The sequence below is a fragment of the Amia ocellicauda genome, unplaced genomic scaffold (assembly GCF_036373705.1).
Source record: "Amia ocellicauda isolate fAmiCal2 unplaced genomic scaffold, fAmiCal2.hap1 HAP1_SCAFFOLD_26, whole genome shotgun sequence".
In the NCBI taxonomy this organism is placed as follows: Eukaryota; Metazoa; Chordata; class Actinopteri; order Amiiformes; family Amiidae; genus Amia; species Amia ocellicauda.
Genome location: NW_027102823.1, coordinates 120,499 through 133,917, shown reverse-complemented (window position 1 = coordinate 133,917; position 13,419 = coordinate 120,499). Strand labels below are relative to the sequence as shown.

Genomic DNA, 13,419 nt, shown 5'->3' with positions numbered 1-13,419 from the left:
CTTGTAATTCCGTTGAAAGTCTTCCAAGTCCTGGTATCCGGTGTGTTGTCCGTTCTGTATCCGAGTTTGCCGAAAATAACAGTATGAATGTGTTGGTGGCCGTAGCGCTCCAGCCACTGTTCTCCAACCCGGGTTGGTTGAAGTTGATCTTCTTCTCCTGATCTTTTGGTGAATTTGCACGACGTTTCGCCAATTGTTAGGCTTTTTCAAGTGCTATATAATTCCCGTAATAGAAGGTGAGTATATTGGTGATTTGCAGTTATTATCCTGCAGTTTTAGGTCTTCATAATGCACTATGGGATTTGCTCCTTTGAATAAATGAAGTACCCATAGTGCTTTGGTCTTTTTTAATTCCCTTTTTAAAGGTGTAATTGACCTCCTGATCTTAATATAATCTGCAAAAGGAAACAAACTGTATAATTCTTCTGTATCAATCATTTGTACATTTCTTGAATTTTGTTGACTTATCATGTAGCCTAACCTGGTGGCACTGGCTGGTTAGGTTTAAAAAAATAGGTTATTGAGGTTGTCAGGTGAATCAAACCTTTGGCTCCTCTGACATCCTCAAGTGCACTGGCACTCACAGGTGTTGAGGCTATTGTTGTGTCCTTAAAAGATGCATCCGAAAGTATTCGTTCTATAGTCTGTTTTGTTAAGGTAATTCAGTGGGATGAGATGTGGTGTAATTGAATGATGTGAAGTTTGTATGTACAAGAATACGTCTTAAAAGTAAGGGGAATGTTTGGAATTGGGATTAAAATTTAATTATGGAGTCTGGAAATCTATTACCTAGGTTTTTAAGGGAGTCTGGGTTTTGTTTTGGGGGGAATAAGTTATGGGGAATAAATTTAAGGATAAGTTGTGAAATTGATTATTGGGGATAGGATTGAGGGTTACATTTGAATAATGGTTAGGTTTAGGGATTGGGTTTAGAGGTTGGTTTGAGTGCCTAGTTAAATTGTGGGCTAATTATATTTTAGGGTTAGGGTTGGGGTTATTTTAGGGTTGAGTTTAAGGGTTAAGTTTAAGGGATAGGTTTAGGGTTTAGGTTCAGGGGTAGGTTTAAGCTTGAAGGCCTAATTAAATTATGGGTTATTCATATTTGAGGTTAAATTTAGGGGTTAAATTTAGGGTTGGGGTTAGGGTTGGGGTTAGGGTTAGGGGTTGAGTTTAAGGGTTAGGTTTAGGGATTGGGTTTAGGGGTAGGTTTGAGTGCCTAGTTAAATTGTGGGGTAATTGTATTTTAGGGTTGAGTTTAAGGGTTAAGTTTGGGGTTTGAGTCTTAAGTTAAGGTTAGGTGTTGAGTTTAATTAGTCTAATTGTATTTTTGTGGTTGAGTTTTAGGAGTTAAATTTCGGGGTTAAGTTTGAGGGCCTAATTAAATTGTGAGATTGAATTAGGTGATAAAGTTTAGGGATTGGGTCTAAAATTTGGGTTGGAGATTAAGTTTGATGGCCTTGTTGGGTTTTTGGGGTTGGGTCTGAGGTTAGGTTAGGGTTGGGTTTTGGGGCTAAGTTTTTAAGTTTTAGATTACATTTTGGGACTACATTAAGGGGTAGAGGGTAGGTTGTAGTTTTGTATTTAGGGTTAAGGAGTAAGTTTGGGATTCGACTTATTATTTATTTTTTGACTTGTAAAATTGGGGGTTGTGATTGAGCTGAACGAATTGCTTGAAATTGAAGTTTAATTTTTTGGGGTGTAGGAAGTTAAATGTGGGTAGGTCTGAGGGCAACTACTGGGATTTTTTTGTGTTTGTTTTAAATCTTTCATTGAGTCCTAATGGGTAAATTGTATTTAGTTTGTGAATCCAGTGTCTCTCTCTTATTTGTCGTTGCATTGTATTCCAATTATGATTAGTTTCTAGACCTGTAACTGTCATTTGTTGTGTGTGATGTTCTATGAAGTGTTGCACTAAATGTGTGCGTCTATCCTTTTGTTTGTTAATATTATAAATGTGTTGACCTATTCTAGTACTAATCTGGTTTTTAGTCTCTCCGATGTATTTTAAATTGCAAGTTTTACATTGAATGAGGTATATTGCATTTTTTGTTTTATGTGTGATGCCTGACTGTAACTTGAATGTAGTTTTATTGCTTGTATTGGTGATATAGGCCAGCTGACGGAAGTAGGTTGGTTTAGACTTGGGTTTTCGGTTGGTGTTTTGGCATTTACTATGGACTAGTAGGTTATGTAGACTTTTGTTTTTCCGATATGCAGATATTATTTTGTGATTTGGGAGTATCTGGTGTCTGGATTGTTGTTTTTGAAAGTTTAGTTTAATGGAGTTGTTGATTTGAACTGTATATTGGGAATAAGTAGTGATTAGAGGTATAATAGTTTTATTGTCTTTAATTTTAGGTTGCAAAAATGTTTTTTTAATGTTCCTGAGGAAGGTTCTACTGTACCCTCTCTTGTAGAGTGCTGTAAATAGTGTATTGGTGGCCTTCTTAAATTCTGTGTCTTCTGTGCAGATGCGGTGAAATCTTAATAACTGTGATTTGATAAGACCTTTAAAGGTGTGCTTTGGATGGAAACTGTGTCTATGTAGTAGTGTATGTGTATCGGTTTCTTTAAAAAAAACTTTTGTGTCTAAATTGTTGGTGCTCAAAAATTGTGGACCTTTATAAGTGCAAGTGTCCAGAAAATTAATTTCGGTCTTGTGAATGGTGCTCGTTACTTTAATGTGAGGGTGATGGTGATTGAGTTTCTGTATAAAAGTGTTGAATTCTGTTAAAGGATGGGGCCAGATTCCCCAAATGTCATCTAAAAATCTGTAGTAGTGGGTAGGTAGCAGTGTACATTGTTCTAGTATCGTCTGTTCCCAGTCAGCCATATAGATATTAGCATATGCTGGTGCAAACCTTTTTCCCATAGCTGTGCCCTTTATTTGTAAAAAGTGTTTGTTATTGAATTCAAAGTCATTTCTTTCTAGGCTAATTTGTAATAATTGTAGGATTTGGTTGTCTGGTCTGTTGATGTCTGGATAAAGTTTGAACCATTTTGAGACTGTGTTTAAACCTGTTATTGTATCTATGTTAGTGTAGAGATTTGTGACATCAATGGAGAAGAGCCAGGCATCATGTGGTACTATTATGCATTTTATTTTGTTGATGAAGTCATAGGTGTCTTTTATATAACTGGGGTGTTTTTGCGAGATGGGGTTAAGGAAATGGTCAATGTATTCCGCAATGTGGTATGTTTCGCTGTTACAATCTGATACTATGGGTCTACCAGTGGGGATTTGATAGGGAATGGTCCATGTGGAAGGGTGTTTGTGAATTTTTGGAAGTAGATAAAATTGTCTTGGTCTGGGTGCATTGGTCCCTCTTAAATATTGTTCCTGTTTGTTATTGATGTATTGTGTATGTCTAAGGGTCTGTAATATGTCCCGTATGTATATTTGATTTTGTAAGTAAATGGGTTCTGTTAATTGTTGATAATGTTCTGTATTGTCTAGTTGTCTATATGCTTCTGTTAGATATTGTGTTTTGTCCATAATTACTATTCTGCCCCCTTTATCCGCTGGTTTTATAATAATGTTCTTATTTTTTTGTAATTGTTGTAAAGCTCTCCTTTCCCCCTGTGTTAGGTTATCCAAGCGGTTATCTTGATTGTATTGTATATTGTAGCTGTAATTTTGGTCTGTTGTTATTAGTTGTCTTATATGTGGATGCATTTGATTATTTTTTGGTTCCCAAGTTGATTTGGGAATAAAAGGTCTAGGTGAATGTTGTGTATCCTTAAAGAAATCTGCTAATTTTAATCTACGATGATATGTTTGTATGTCTGCTTTAAGCTGTGTAGAAAAAATAAGGTCGGGGGTCGGGACAAAGGAAAGCCCTTTGTTTAAGAGATTCCTCTGTTCCATATTTAATCTGAATATTCTGGATAAGTTCAATATGTTAGGTGTGTCCTGTTGTATTAATTCTGTAGTGTTCCTGTTCACTGAAATGTTTGTGCTCACAGGATTTATAAGTTTAAATGCCTTATCCAGTGGTATAGGATTGTTTGTGCTGTTTGGGTAGTCCAGTGGATGTCATCGGAGAGAGTTCTATATGTTGTTGGGTCTATTGACGTGATATTATTGTAATTGTTCATTATGTATGAGTTTATTTCTCTAATGTTGTTTTGTGTATGTTCCTCCAGATGAGTTGAAAAGTTGATCATAGGGATATGTATCTGTGCCCGAGGAAATTTTATTTCTGCTGTTCGAACCATTTTCTGTAATTGCTTAATTGCGGTTTCTTTTACTTTTTGGTCCCTGTTATTGATTCCAAATGAAAGGATTAGATGTTGTACTTCCTTATTGAGGGCTGTGCGTTCTAGAATACTGGAAGCATGTATAAATTTGGCTCCTGGGTAGCTATCGATTTGTATATGTGAATTATTATGTTGCCCTATGGTATCCAAATTGGAATCCCCTATGATTACTATCGGTTTTGTTGTAGTTAAATGCCAATCTGTTAGTTTTCTCTCTGTGTTTGGGTGTCTATGAACCGTATATCGTGTATTTTCATGAGGTGGTGTTGTATTGAGGCTATCATTGTTTTCGAATTGTGAATCTGTTCCATCAGTATTATCCTGATCTGCGTCAATATTACTTGTGTCTATTATGGGGCTGTCCAGTGGAATCATATTTGTTGTAGAGTGGTGTATCTGGGCTGGTATTGTGGTTTGTCTAGGTTTGGCTATGGTTCGGGGAGGTAAGGGGTTAGTATATGGTAGTCTAGGGAGGCTGGGGTTTTCTTCTATTGGGGTTGATATTATGGTTGGTCTTGGTTTGGGTATATTGTGTGGGAGCAAGGGACTAGAATATGATAGTCTTGTAGGGATAGGAGTTTCTTCTATAGGGGACGAGTGAATGCCTTGTGAATCCGAAACTACCACATTACTGTAGAATCTAGCAGTTTTGGGTCTCTGTGTAGATAGGTTGGGTTCTAGTGTGGCTAAAGAAGCAAACTGATTACATAGTTGTGAATTAACATTCTGTGTGTCTATTAATCCGTTTGTTGATGCGATTTGTGTTTGATTAGTTAGGAGGATTTCAATTCGGTGCTTGGTTTTATGTAGAATTTCTGGCTTTAATCTATTTCCATAATTTCGTTTTGCCCATGTCATAGCTTGGTGCAGTTTATCTTTCCAGTTCGTTCCTTTGTATTGTAGAATGTCTTCTAGTAATGTGTTTAATGCATTTTCATAATGTACTTGCAATATCTGTAAATTTGTGTGCATCCAATTAATTGCGTTAGCTGTCAGTAGTTCTAAAGTATCAAATGTAGGGATAGCAGGTTTGATGTACTGTCCTAGTATTTTAGTTTGTCATTGGAAGGCTATTGGTAATTTGTCTTGATAAATAGCACTATTTGTTATTGTTAGGTGATGACTAATCTGTATAATTTTGTAGAAATGTTTAACCATTTGTGTTCTGTCCATAGTGTTTGTAGATAGGATACAATACTATATAGTATGACAATTTATTTATTAATGGTTTTTAAAAAAAGGAAATAATAATGTTGTAGTTAGCATTAACAAATTGCTCCAGCTAGTAAAAACAAAGGCTCTGCTATTGTTGTTCTTTAAGAAACCTCAGTATGATGTGCTTAAAATATCCTAAAAACAGAGCATAAAACAGTCTTTTAAAACAAAAATATACAGGAGTAATACAGATAAAAGAAAAGTCATACAAAATGCATCAATATATCGTACATAGGTAGGATGACTTTTTTCCGGTTTTGGGTTTAAAAGCAAGAGTAAATAAGTCCAATTCCTACCCTTGTAATTCCGTTGAAAGTCTTCCAAGTCCTGGTATCCGGTGTGTTGTCCGTTCTGTATCCGAGTTGAATCCTGCAATGAGATGTCTGGAGAAAGGGGCCTGTAGGTGATAAAATCTCTTTGAAGTGGACGAGAGCCGAAATCCCGACATAGAGCTACGAACCCGGGCCAACCGGCATTTCCAAAAGATGGCATGGATTGACATCAGTCATAAATCAAGCCCCCCTCCATTAGGACACTGGGGGCTGAAACCGAAATCCAATCTCAAGAACTGAAGAACCAATCACCTATTGATCTGACAGACTATAAGGAACAGTGCACAGTCTCTCTCTCTCTCTCTCTTTCTCTCTCACCTGAACCAGTAACTCGCTGCCACAGCTCAAGCTGTAGCTCTGTTGCTATTTGGCCTCTTCTCGGTGCCATCCTCCACAAAACTGTCACTTTGATGCAAACCAGTTCCAAGCTGATGAGCAAAGGAAATCTGATAACTTTGGTGGTGGAGAGGTCTTCTTTAGATCAGTGCTTCAGCTCAGAGCCCAAATGCTCTTATCAAAATACACCCAACATAACGCTACACAGTGGAACTGCAAGGCAATTGATTAAAGGGACAGATGGTGAATTCCTTTTTATCTTTACACTGTTGTTGGATGTCTCCTGTTCCTCTAAGTCTCATTTGGCTTTGGTTTCCCCCCTCTGTGTTGAATAATCGGGCTCTAAATAGCCCCGGCGTTTCTCCTGCAGTTCTTCGTTCTTTCCACTGCTAGCGCTGCCTTTGTGAAGGCAGATGGTGCTTGTGAGAAGTCAACAGCGTGTCCACCGAAAAGGGTGTCTGACTCCTGGTTTTGGATCCGGATGGGTTGATAACAGACCGAAACGGTTACAATATGATACTGCTTAGATTAACTGTGGATATGTATTGTGATCGTGCTCGGCTCAGGTGTGCGTTCAGTCTGCACACAAAACATTTCGGTCGCGAAACGTCTAATCAAATCAAATAAAACGGCGGGGATAGCATGTTTGATCCGTGTGCTATTGTTTTTCAACAATTGTAATGCCCTTTGTAACGTTTAACCACTTCGTTAAATACAGCTTGTTATAGGATATTGTGAACTGAACCTATTTTGCTGTGAATTTATATTTACTGCGAATAGTTTATTGTGTCTGGTCTTGGTCTGTCTGCACTAAATAAATGATTTGTATCAAGGGATTATTTAGTTTGTCTGTGTACTTTTTTACCTAACCACTAAAGGCCACTCCTTGCACTTCACACATTTGCCCTTTTAATTACTCCCTTACTGACATACTTTAACATGCAATGTGCGTGTGATAATAGTTTTAGCAGCCTGTTGCCATTCAGGTGAGACAATACCTAGTAAATCCTTATTTTTTTTTTCATGTTGGTGCGCCGCGAAGGTTTTTGGTCTCAGCAAAGTGTGCCGTGGCATTACAACGCTTGGGAACCACTGGCTTGACTTGTTGGGCATCCAGGTATGCACTGAGATTACAATCGGCACGATGATTGTCGTTCTCAGGAGAATTGTGTTTCTTTGCTGATCACGTTCTGTCGCTTTTTACACAGTTCTTACAAGTGGCACATTGGGGATGAGGAGCAGAGCATGCTGACACGCATAGCTGTGGACTTCTGCATGGCATGGGGCCACAGGTCATTCCAAGTATTTCAAGACGCCTGCAAATGTGTGGACACGTTGTGTTGGCCCAACCCTCACAGATTGTGCCAAGTCAAGTAGAGATGCATGTTGTGCTGTTCTAAAGTGACACGTCGTCAACGGCAAAAACATCTCTCAGAGTTCCTGGCTTGACTTGCCTCTGGAAGACAACACTTGCCCAGGCTGGATATTTGCCGAAAGAAGCAAAGAGGACTAGACACCTTGCCTAGACGCAACTGCATATTGTCACCTGGAAGGCCATGCAGGCTTTTCACCATCATGGCCCTCGGTCAACAAGGCACCCGAACAGGGACTTGAACCCTGGACCCTCAGATTAAAAGTCTGATGCTCTACCGGCTGAGCTACCTGGGCTTCAGTGAAGTGCTTCTTAATGTGTTGGCTTCATGATTTTTCCAGACCGCTTTCTGGCCGGTTTAGAAAACTAGGCTCAGGGTGACAAGGGTCACATGCATATGAGATGTTTGGGCAATGCGAGTTCTCCACAACAAATCCGAATTTCCGGGGTTTTCTCCTTGTCCTCATGCAATTCCAATGGCTTGACATTTGGGAGCTCGTCCAAAACCGATGTCAAACCATAATCACGCCTTCCTTCGAGCCGGAATTGAACCAGCGACCTAAGGATGCCCACTGCCTGAAACCTACAGTCCTCCGCTCTACCAACTGAGCTATCGAAGGTTAGCTACTCAGCGTCTTCGCCTGGCAGTCTCAGTGGCAGTGCAAAGCCAAGAAGCACCGTGGCTTGGCTCAGTGGTTTTCAACCCGTGTGCCGTGAGGACTACCCAATTGTGTCGTGAGATTTTTATCCCCTGAAAAATATTATGTCATTTTGTTTGGTCAACTTCATAAATCTTGTATCAAATCAAACTTATTCAAATGTGTGAAAATATTACATTTATACATCACCTGTAGAAAGCGTTTCATAACTGAAATGTTGTGTTTGCCGGACTGAACGCACACCTACACTGAGTTGCAGTGCTATCAGTTGTATCGTAAGGTACACTTATAAATTTCAATTTAAGAAGTGAATTTATAGTATCACCTTATCACGAATCCTGGAATCTTGTAGAACTCAATTTCTGTAATAATTGGACACAGACACCAATTCCAAAGATATAAATTGTTAAATTTATTCAAAAACAAAAACTAAATGTAGCACTACACTAATTATACAAAAGGGAAAAGCTAATTAAAATTCAACTCTAGATCAACAAATCAAAGACAAATCACTTCCGTGACCAAATCAAAGACCATGGGATCGCATATGATAACACACAAATCGTTAAACAAAAAAGCTTATAAACACATTAACTACAATACCGGTTAGTAAGACGAAGGTGAGTCTCTCCTTAGTATTGTTAGTCAGACATTAAATAACTACGCAGGTTAGTATTTATGTCAGGTAACTTCTCGTTATATATATATATCAGTCTCATTTACGTTTAGGTGCCGAGAAAGATCCTATCATTACTTGTTACCACAATTTCCCTTAACTGATTATTATTCAATGATCAAGGATAGGCAGGGCCACCAATAATCTAACGTCTATTGACTTGTGTCAATTTCAGACTAAACAGTTAAACAGGAATGAGAAGATATTTCTCGGGGTTGACAGATTTTATTTCTAAAATTATCAACAAAACAGTTTAATGTAACACACATTTATATTTAAGAAAACTAAATGATATTACACATTCTAGAGTTATGAATCACAGAATAACATTTCTAATTGATTTCTCAAATGTCATGAATCATGAACTCCAAACTGTTAAACTTATCTGAACTTCGTCGCAGAGAGGCCTCTCTGTCTTCGGGCTCAGATCACAGCACACGGCACATGGTCCGTGTGGTTTGGAACAAAGGCAGTGCGGTTCGGCTTTGTCCAAGAACTTCCACTCAGTCGATGCACCTGGATTTTGGGGTTTCGCGAAATTAGAGTCTTTTCCAAACAGATTTTCCACTGGTTTGAAGGCTCCAAGGTTGTGCACAAAATCTTCTTTGTAAGCAGGGTTCCACCGTAGTTACTTGAAGACAAAGTCTTTGAGGAAAGCAGGGCCCTGTTTGTTCCAAGGGTCAAGTTTCTTAAGACTCAAATAGCTATTTAAATGACTGAACACTTTCATATACATTCGACTTACTCAATTGTCCAGCTGTAAAACTCCACTGATCAGGTGGGCACAGGCGGACATGCACAGTCTGTAAAGTTCTCTCTTTAATAAAGTCCTTTAATAGAATTCTTCGTACGGCTCAATCTCCTTCTCCCAGTTTAACTCTTCTGTTGCCAGCGAAGACTTGGTTGGTTTCTGGTTCCGGTTCGGGCAACAGAGCTACAGCTTGAGCTGTGGCAGCGAGTTACTGGTTCAGGTGAGAGAGAAAGAGAGAGAGAGAGAGAGAGACTGTGCACTGTTCCTTATAGTCTGTCAGATCAATAGGTGATTGGTTCTTGAGTTCTTGAGATTGGATTTCGGTTTCAGCCCCCAGTGTCCTAATGGAGGGGGGCTTGATTTATGACTGATGTCAATCCATGCCATCTTTTGGAAATGCCGGTTGGCCCGGGTTCGTAGCTCTATGTCGGGATTTCGGCTCTCGTCCACTTCAAAGAGATTTTATCACCTACAGGCCCCTTTCTCCAGACATCTCATTGCAGGATTCAACTCGGATACAGAACGGACAACACACCGGATACCAGGACTTGGAAGACTTTCAACGGAATTACAAGGGTAGGAATTGGACTTATTTACTCTTGCTTTTAAACCCAAAACCGGAAAAAAGTCATCCTACCCATGTACGATATATTGATGCATTTTGTATGACTTTTCTTTTATCTGTATTACTCCTGTATATTTTTGTTTTAAAAGACTGTTTTATGCTCTGTTTTTAGGATATTTTAAGCACATCATACTGAGGTTTCTTAAAGAACAACAATAGCAGAGCCTTTGTTTTTACTAGCTGGAGCAATTTGTTAATGCTAACTACAACATTATTTTTTCCTTTTTTTAAAAACCATTAATAAATAAATTGTCATACTATATAGTATTGTATCCTATCTACAAACACTATGGACAGAACACAAATGGTTAAACATTTCTACAAAATTATACAGATTAGTCATCACCTAACAATAACAAATAGTGCTATTTATCAAGACAAATTACCAATAGCCTTCCAAAGACAAACTAAAATACTAGGACAGTACATCAAACCTGCTATCCCTACATTTGATACTTTAGAACTACTGACAGCTAACGCAATTAATTGGATGCACACAAATTTACAGATATTGCAAGTACATTATGAAAATGCATTAAACACATTACTAGAAGACATTCTACAATACAAAGGAACGAACTGGAAAGATAAACTGCACCAAGCTATGACATGGGCAAAACGAAATTATGGAAATAGATTAAAGCCAGAAATTCTACATAAAACCAAGCACCGAATTGAAATCCTCCTAACTAATCAAACACAAATCGCATCAACAAACGGATTAATAGACACACAGAATGTTAATTCACAACTATGTAATCAGTTTGCTTCTTTAGCCACACTAGAACCCAACCTATCTACACAGAGACCCAAAACTGCTAGATTCTACAGTAATGTGGTAGTTTCGGATTCACAAGGCATTCACTCGTCCCCTATAGAAGAAACTCCTATCCCTACAAGACTATCATATTCTAGTCCCTTGCTCCCACACAATATACCCAAACCAAGACCAACCATAATATCAACCCCAATAGAAGAAAACCCCAGCCTCCCTAGACTACCATATACTAACCCCTTACCTCCCCGAACCATAGCCAAACCTAGACAAACCACAATACCAGCCCAGATACACCACTCTACAACAAATATGATTCCACTGGACAGCCCCATAATAGACACAAGTAATATTGACGCAGATCAGGATAATACTGATGGAACAGATTCACAATTCGAAAACAATGATAGCCTCAATACAACACCACCTCATGAAAATACACGATATACGGTTCATAGACACCCAAACACAGAGAGAAAACTAACAGATTGGCATTTAACTACAACAAAACCGATAGTAATCATAGGGGATTCCAATTTGGATACCATAGGGCAACATAATAATTCACATATACAAATCGATAGCTACCCAGGAGCCAAATTTATACATGCTGCCAGTATTCTAGAACGCACAGCCCTCAATAAGGAAGTACAACATCTAATCCTTTCATTTGGAATCAATAACGGGGACCAAAAAGTAAAAGAAACCGCAATTAAGCAATTACAGAAAATGGTTCGAACAGCAGAAATAAAATTTCCTCGGGCACAGATACATATCCCTATGATCAACTTTTCAACTCATCTGGAGGAACATACACAAAACAACATTAGAGAAATAAACTCATACATAATGAACAATTACAATAATATCACGTCAATAGACCCAACAACATATAGAACTCTCTCCGATGACATCCACTGGACTACCCAAACAGCACAAACAATCCTATACCACTGGATAAGGCATTTAAACTTATAAATCCTGTGAGCACAAACATTTCAGTGAACAGGAACACTACAGAATTAATACAACAGGACACACCTAACATATTGAACTTATCCAGAATATTCAGATTAAATATGGAACAGAGGAATCTCTTAAACAAAGGGCTTTCCTTTGTCCCGACCCCCGACCTTATTTTTTCTACACAGCTTAAAGCAGACATACAAACATATCATTGTAGATTAAAATTAGCAGATTTCTTTAAGGATACACAACATTCACCTAGACCTTTTATTCCCAAATCAACTTGGGAACCAAAAAATAATCAAATGCATCCACATATAAGACAACTAATAACAACAGACCAAAATTACAGCTACAATATACAATACAATCAAGATAACCGCTTGGATAACCTAACACAGGGGGAAAGGAGAGCTTTACAACAATTACAAAAAAATAAGAACATTATTATAAAACCAGCGGATAAAGGGGGCAGAATAGTAATTATGGACAAAACACAATATCTAACAGAAGCATATAGACAACTAGACAATACAGAACATTATCAACAATTAACAGAACCCATTTACTTACAAAATCAAATATACATACGGGACATATTACAGACCCTTAGACATACACAATACATCAATAACAAACAGGAACAATATTTAAGAGGGACCAATGCACCCAGACCAAGACAATTTTATCTACTTCCAAAAATTCACAAACACCCTTCCACATGGACCATTCCCTATCAAATCCCCACTGGTAGACCCATAGTATCAGATTGTAACAGCGAAACATACCACATTGCGGAATACATTGACCATTTCCTTAACCCCATCTCGCAAAAACACCCCAGTTATATAAAAGACACCTATGACTTCATCAACAAAATAAAATGCATAATAGTACCACATGATGCCTGGCTCTTCTCCATTGATGTCACAAATCTCTACACTAACATAGATACAATAACAGGTTTAAACACAGTCTCAAAATGGTTCAAACTTTATCCAGACATCAACAGACCAGACAACCAAATCCTACAATTATTACAAATTAGCCTAGAAAGAAATGACTTTGAATTCAATAACAAACACTTTTTACAAATAAAGGGCACAGCTATGGGAAAAAGGTTTGCACCAGCATATGCTAATATCTATATGGCTGACTGGGAACAGACGATACTAGAACAATGTACACTGCTACCTACCCACTACTACAGATTTTTAGATGACATTTGGGGAATCTGGCCCCATCCTTTAACAGAATTCAACACTTTTATACAGAAACTCAATCACCATCACCCTCACATTAAAGTAACGAGCACCATTCATAAGACCGAAATTAATTTTCTGGACACTTGCACTTATAAAGGTCCACAATTTTTGAGCACCAACACTTTAGACACAAAAGTTTTTTTTTAAAGAAACCGATACACTTACACTACTACATAGACACAGTTTC

The 13,419-nt window shown here is 38.1% G+C and overlaps 2 non-coding genes across 2 annotated transcripts; both read right to left on the bottom strand.

Moving 5' to 3' along the window:
• Positions 1-7,738: 7,738 nt before the first annotated feature.
• Positions 7,739-7,811, bottom strand: trnak-uuu (transfer RNA lysine (anticodon UUU)). Its single transcript has one exon. It is a non-coding gene; the product is annotated as a tRNA-Lys (tRNA).
• Positions 7,812-8,046: 235 nt separating this feature from the next.
• On the bottom strand, positions 8,047-8,135 carry trnay-gua (transfer RNA tyrosine (anticodon GUA)). The gene is given in 2 exon segments: positions 8,047-8,082; positions 8,099-8,135. It is a non-coding gene; the product is annotated as a tRNA-Tyr (tRNA).
• Positions 8,136-13,419: the final 5,284 nt, after the last annotated feature.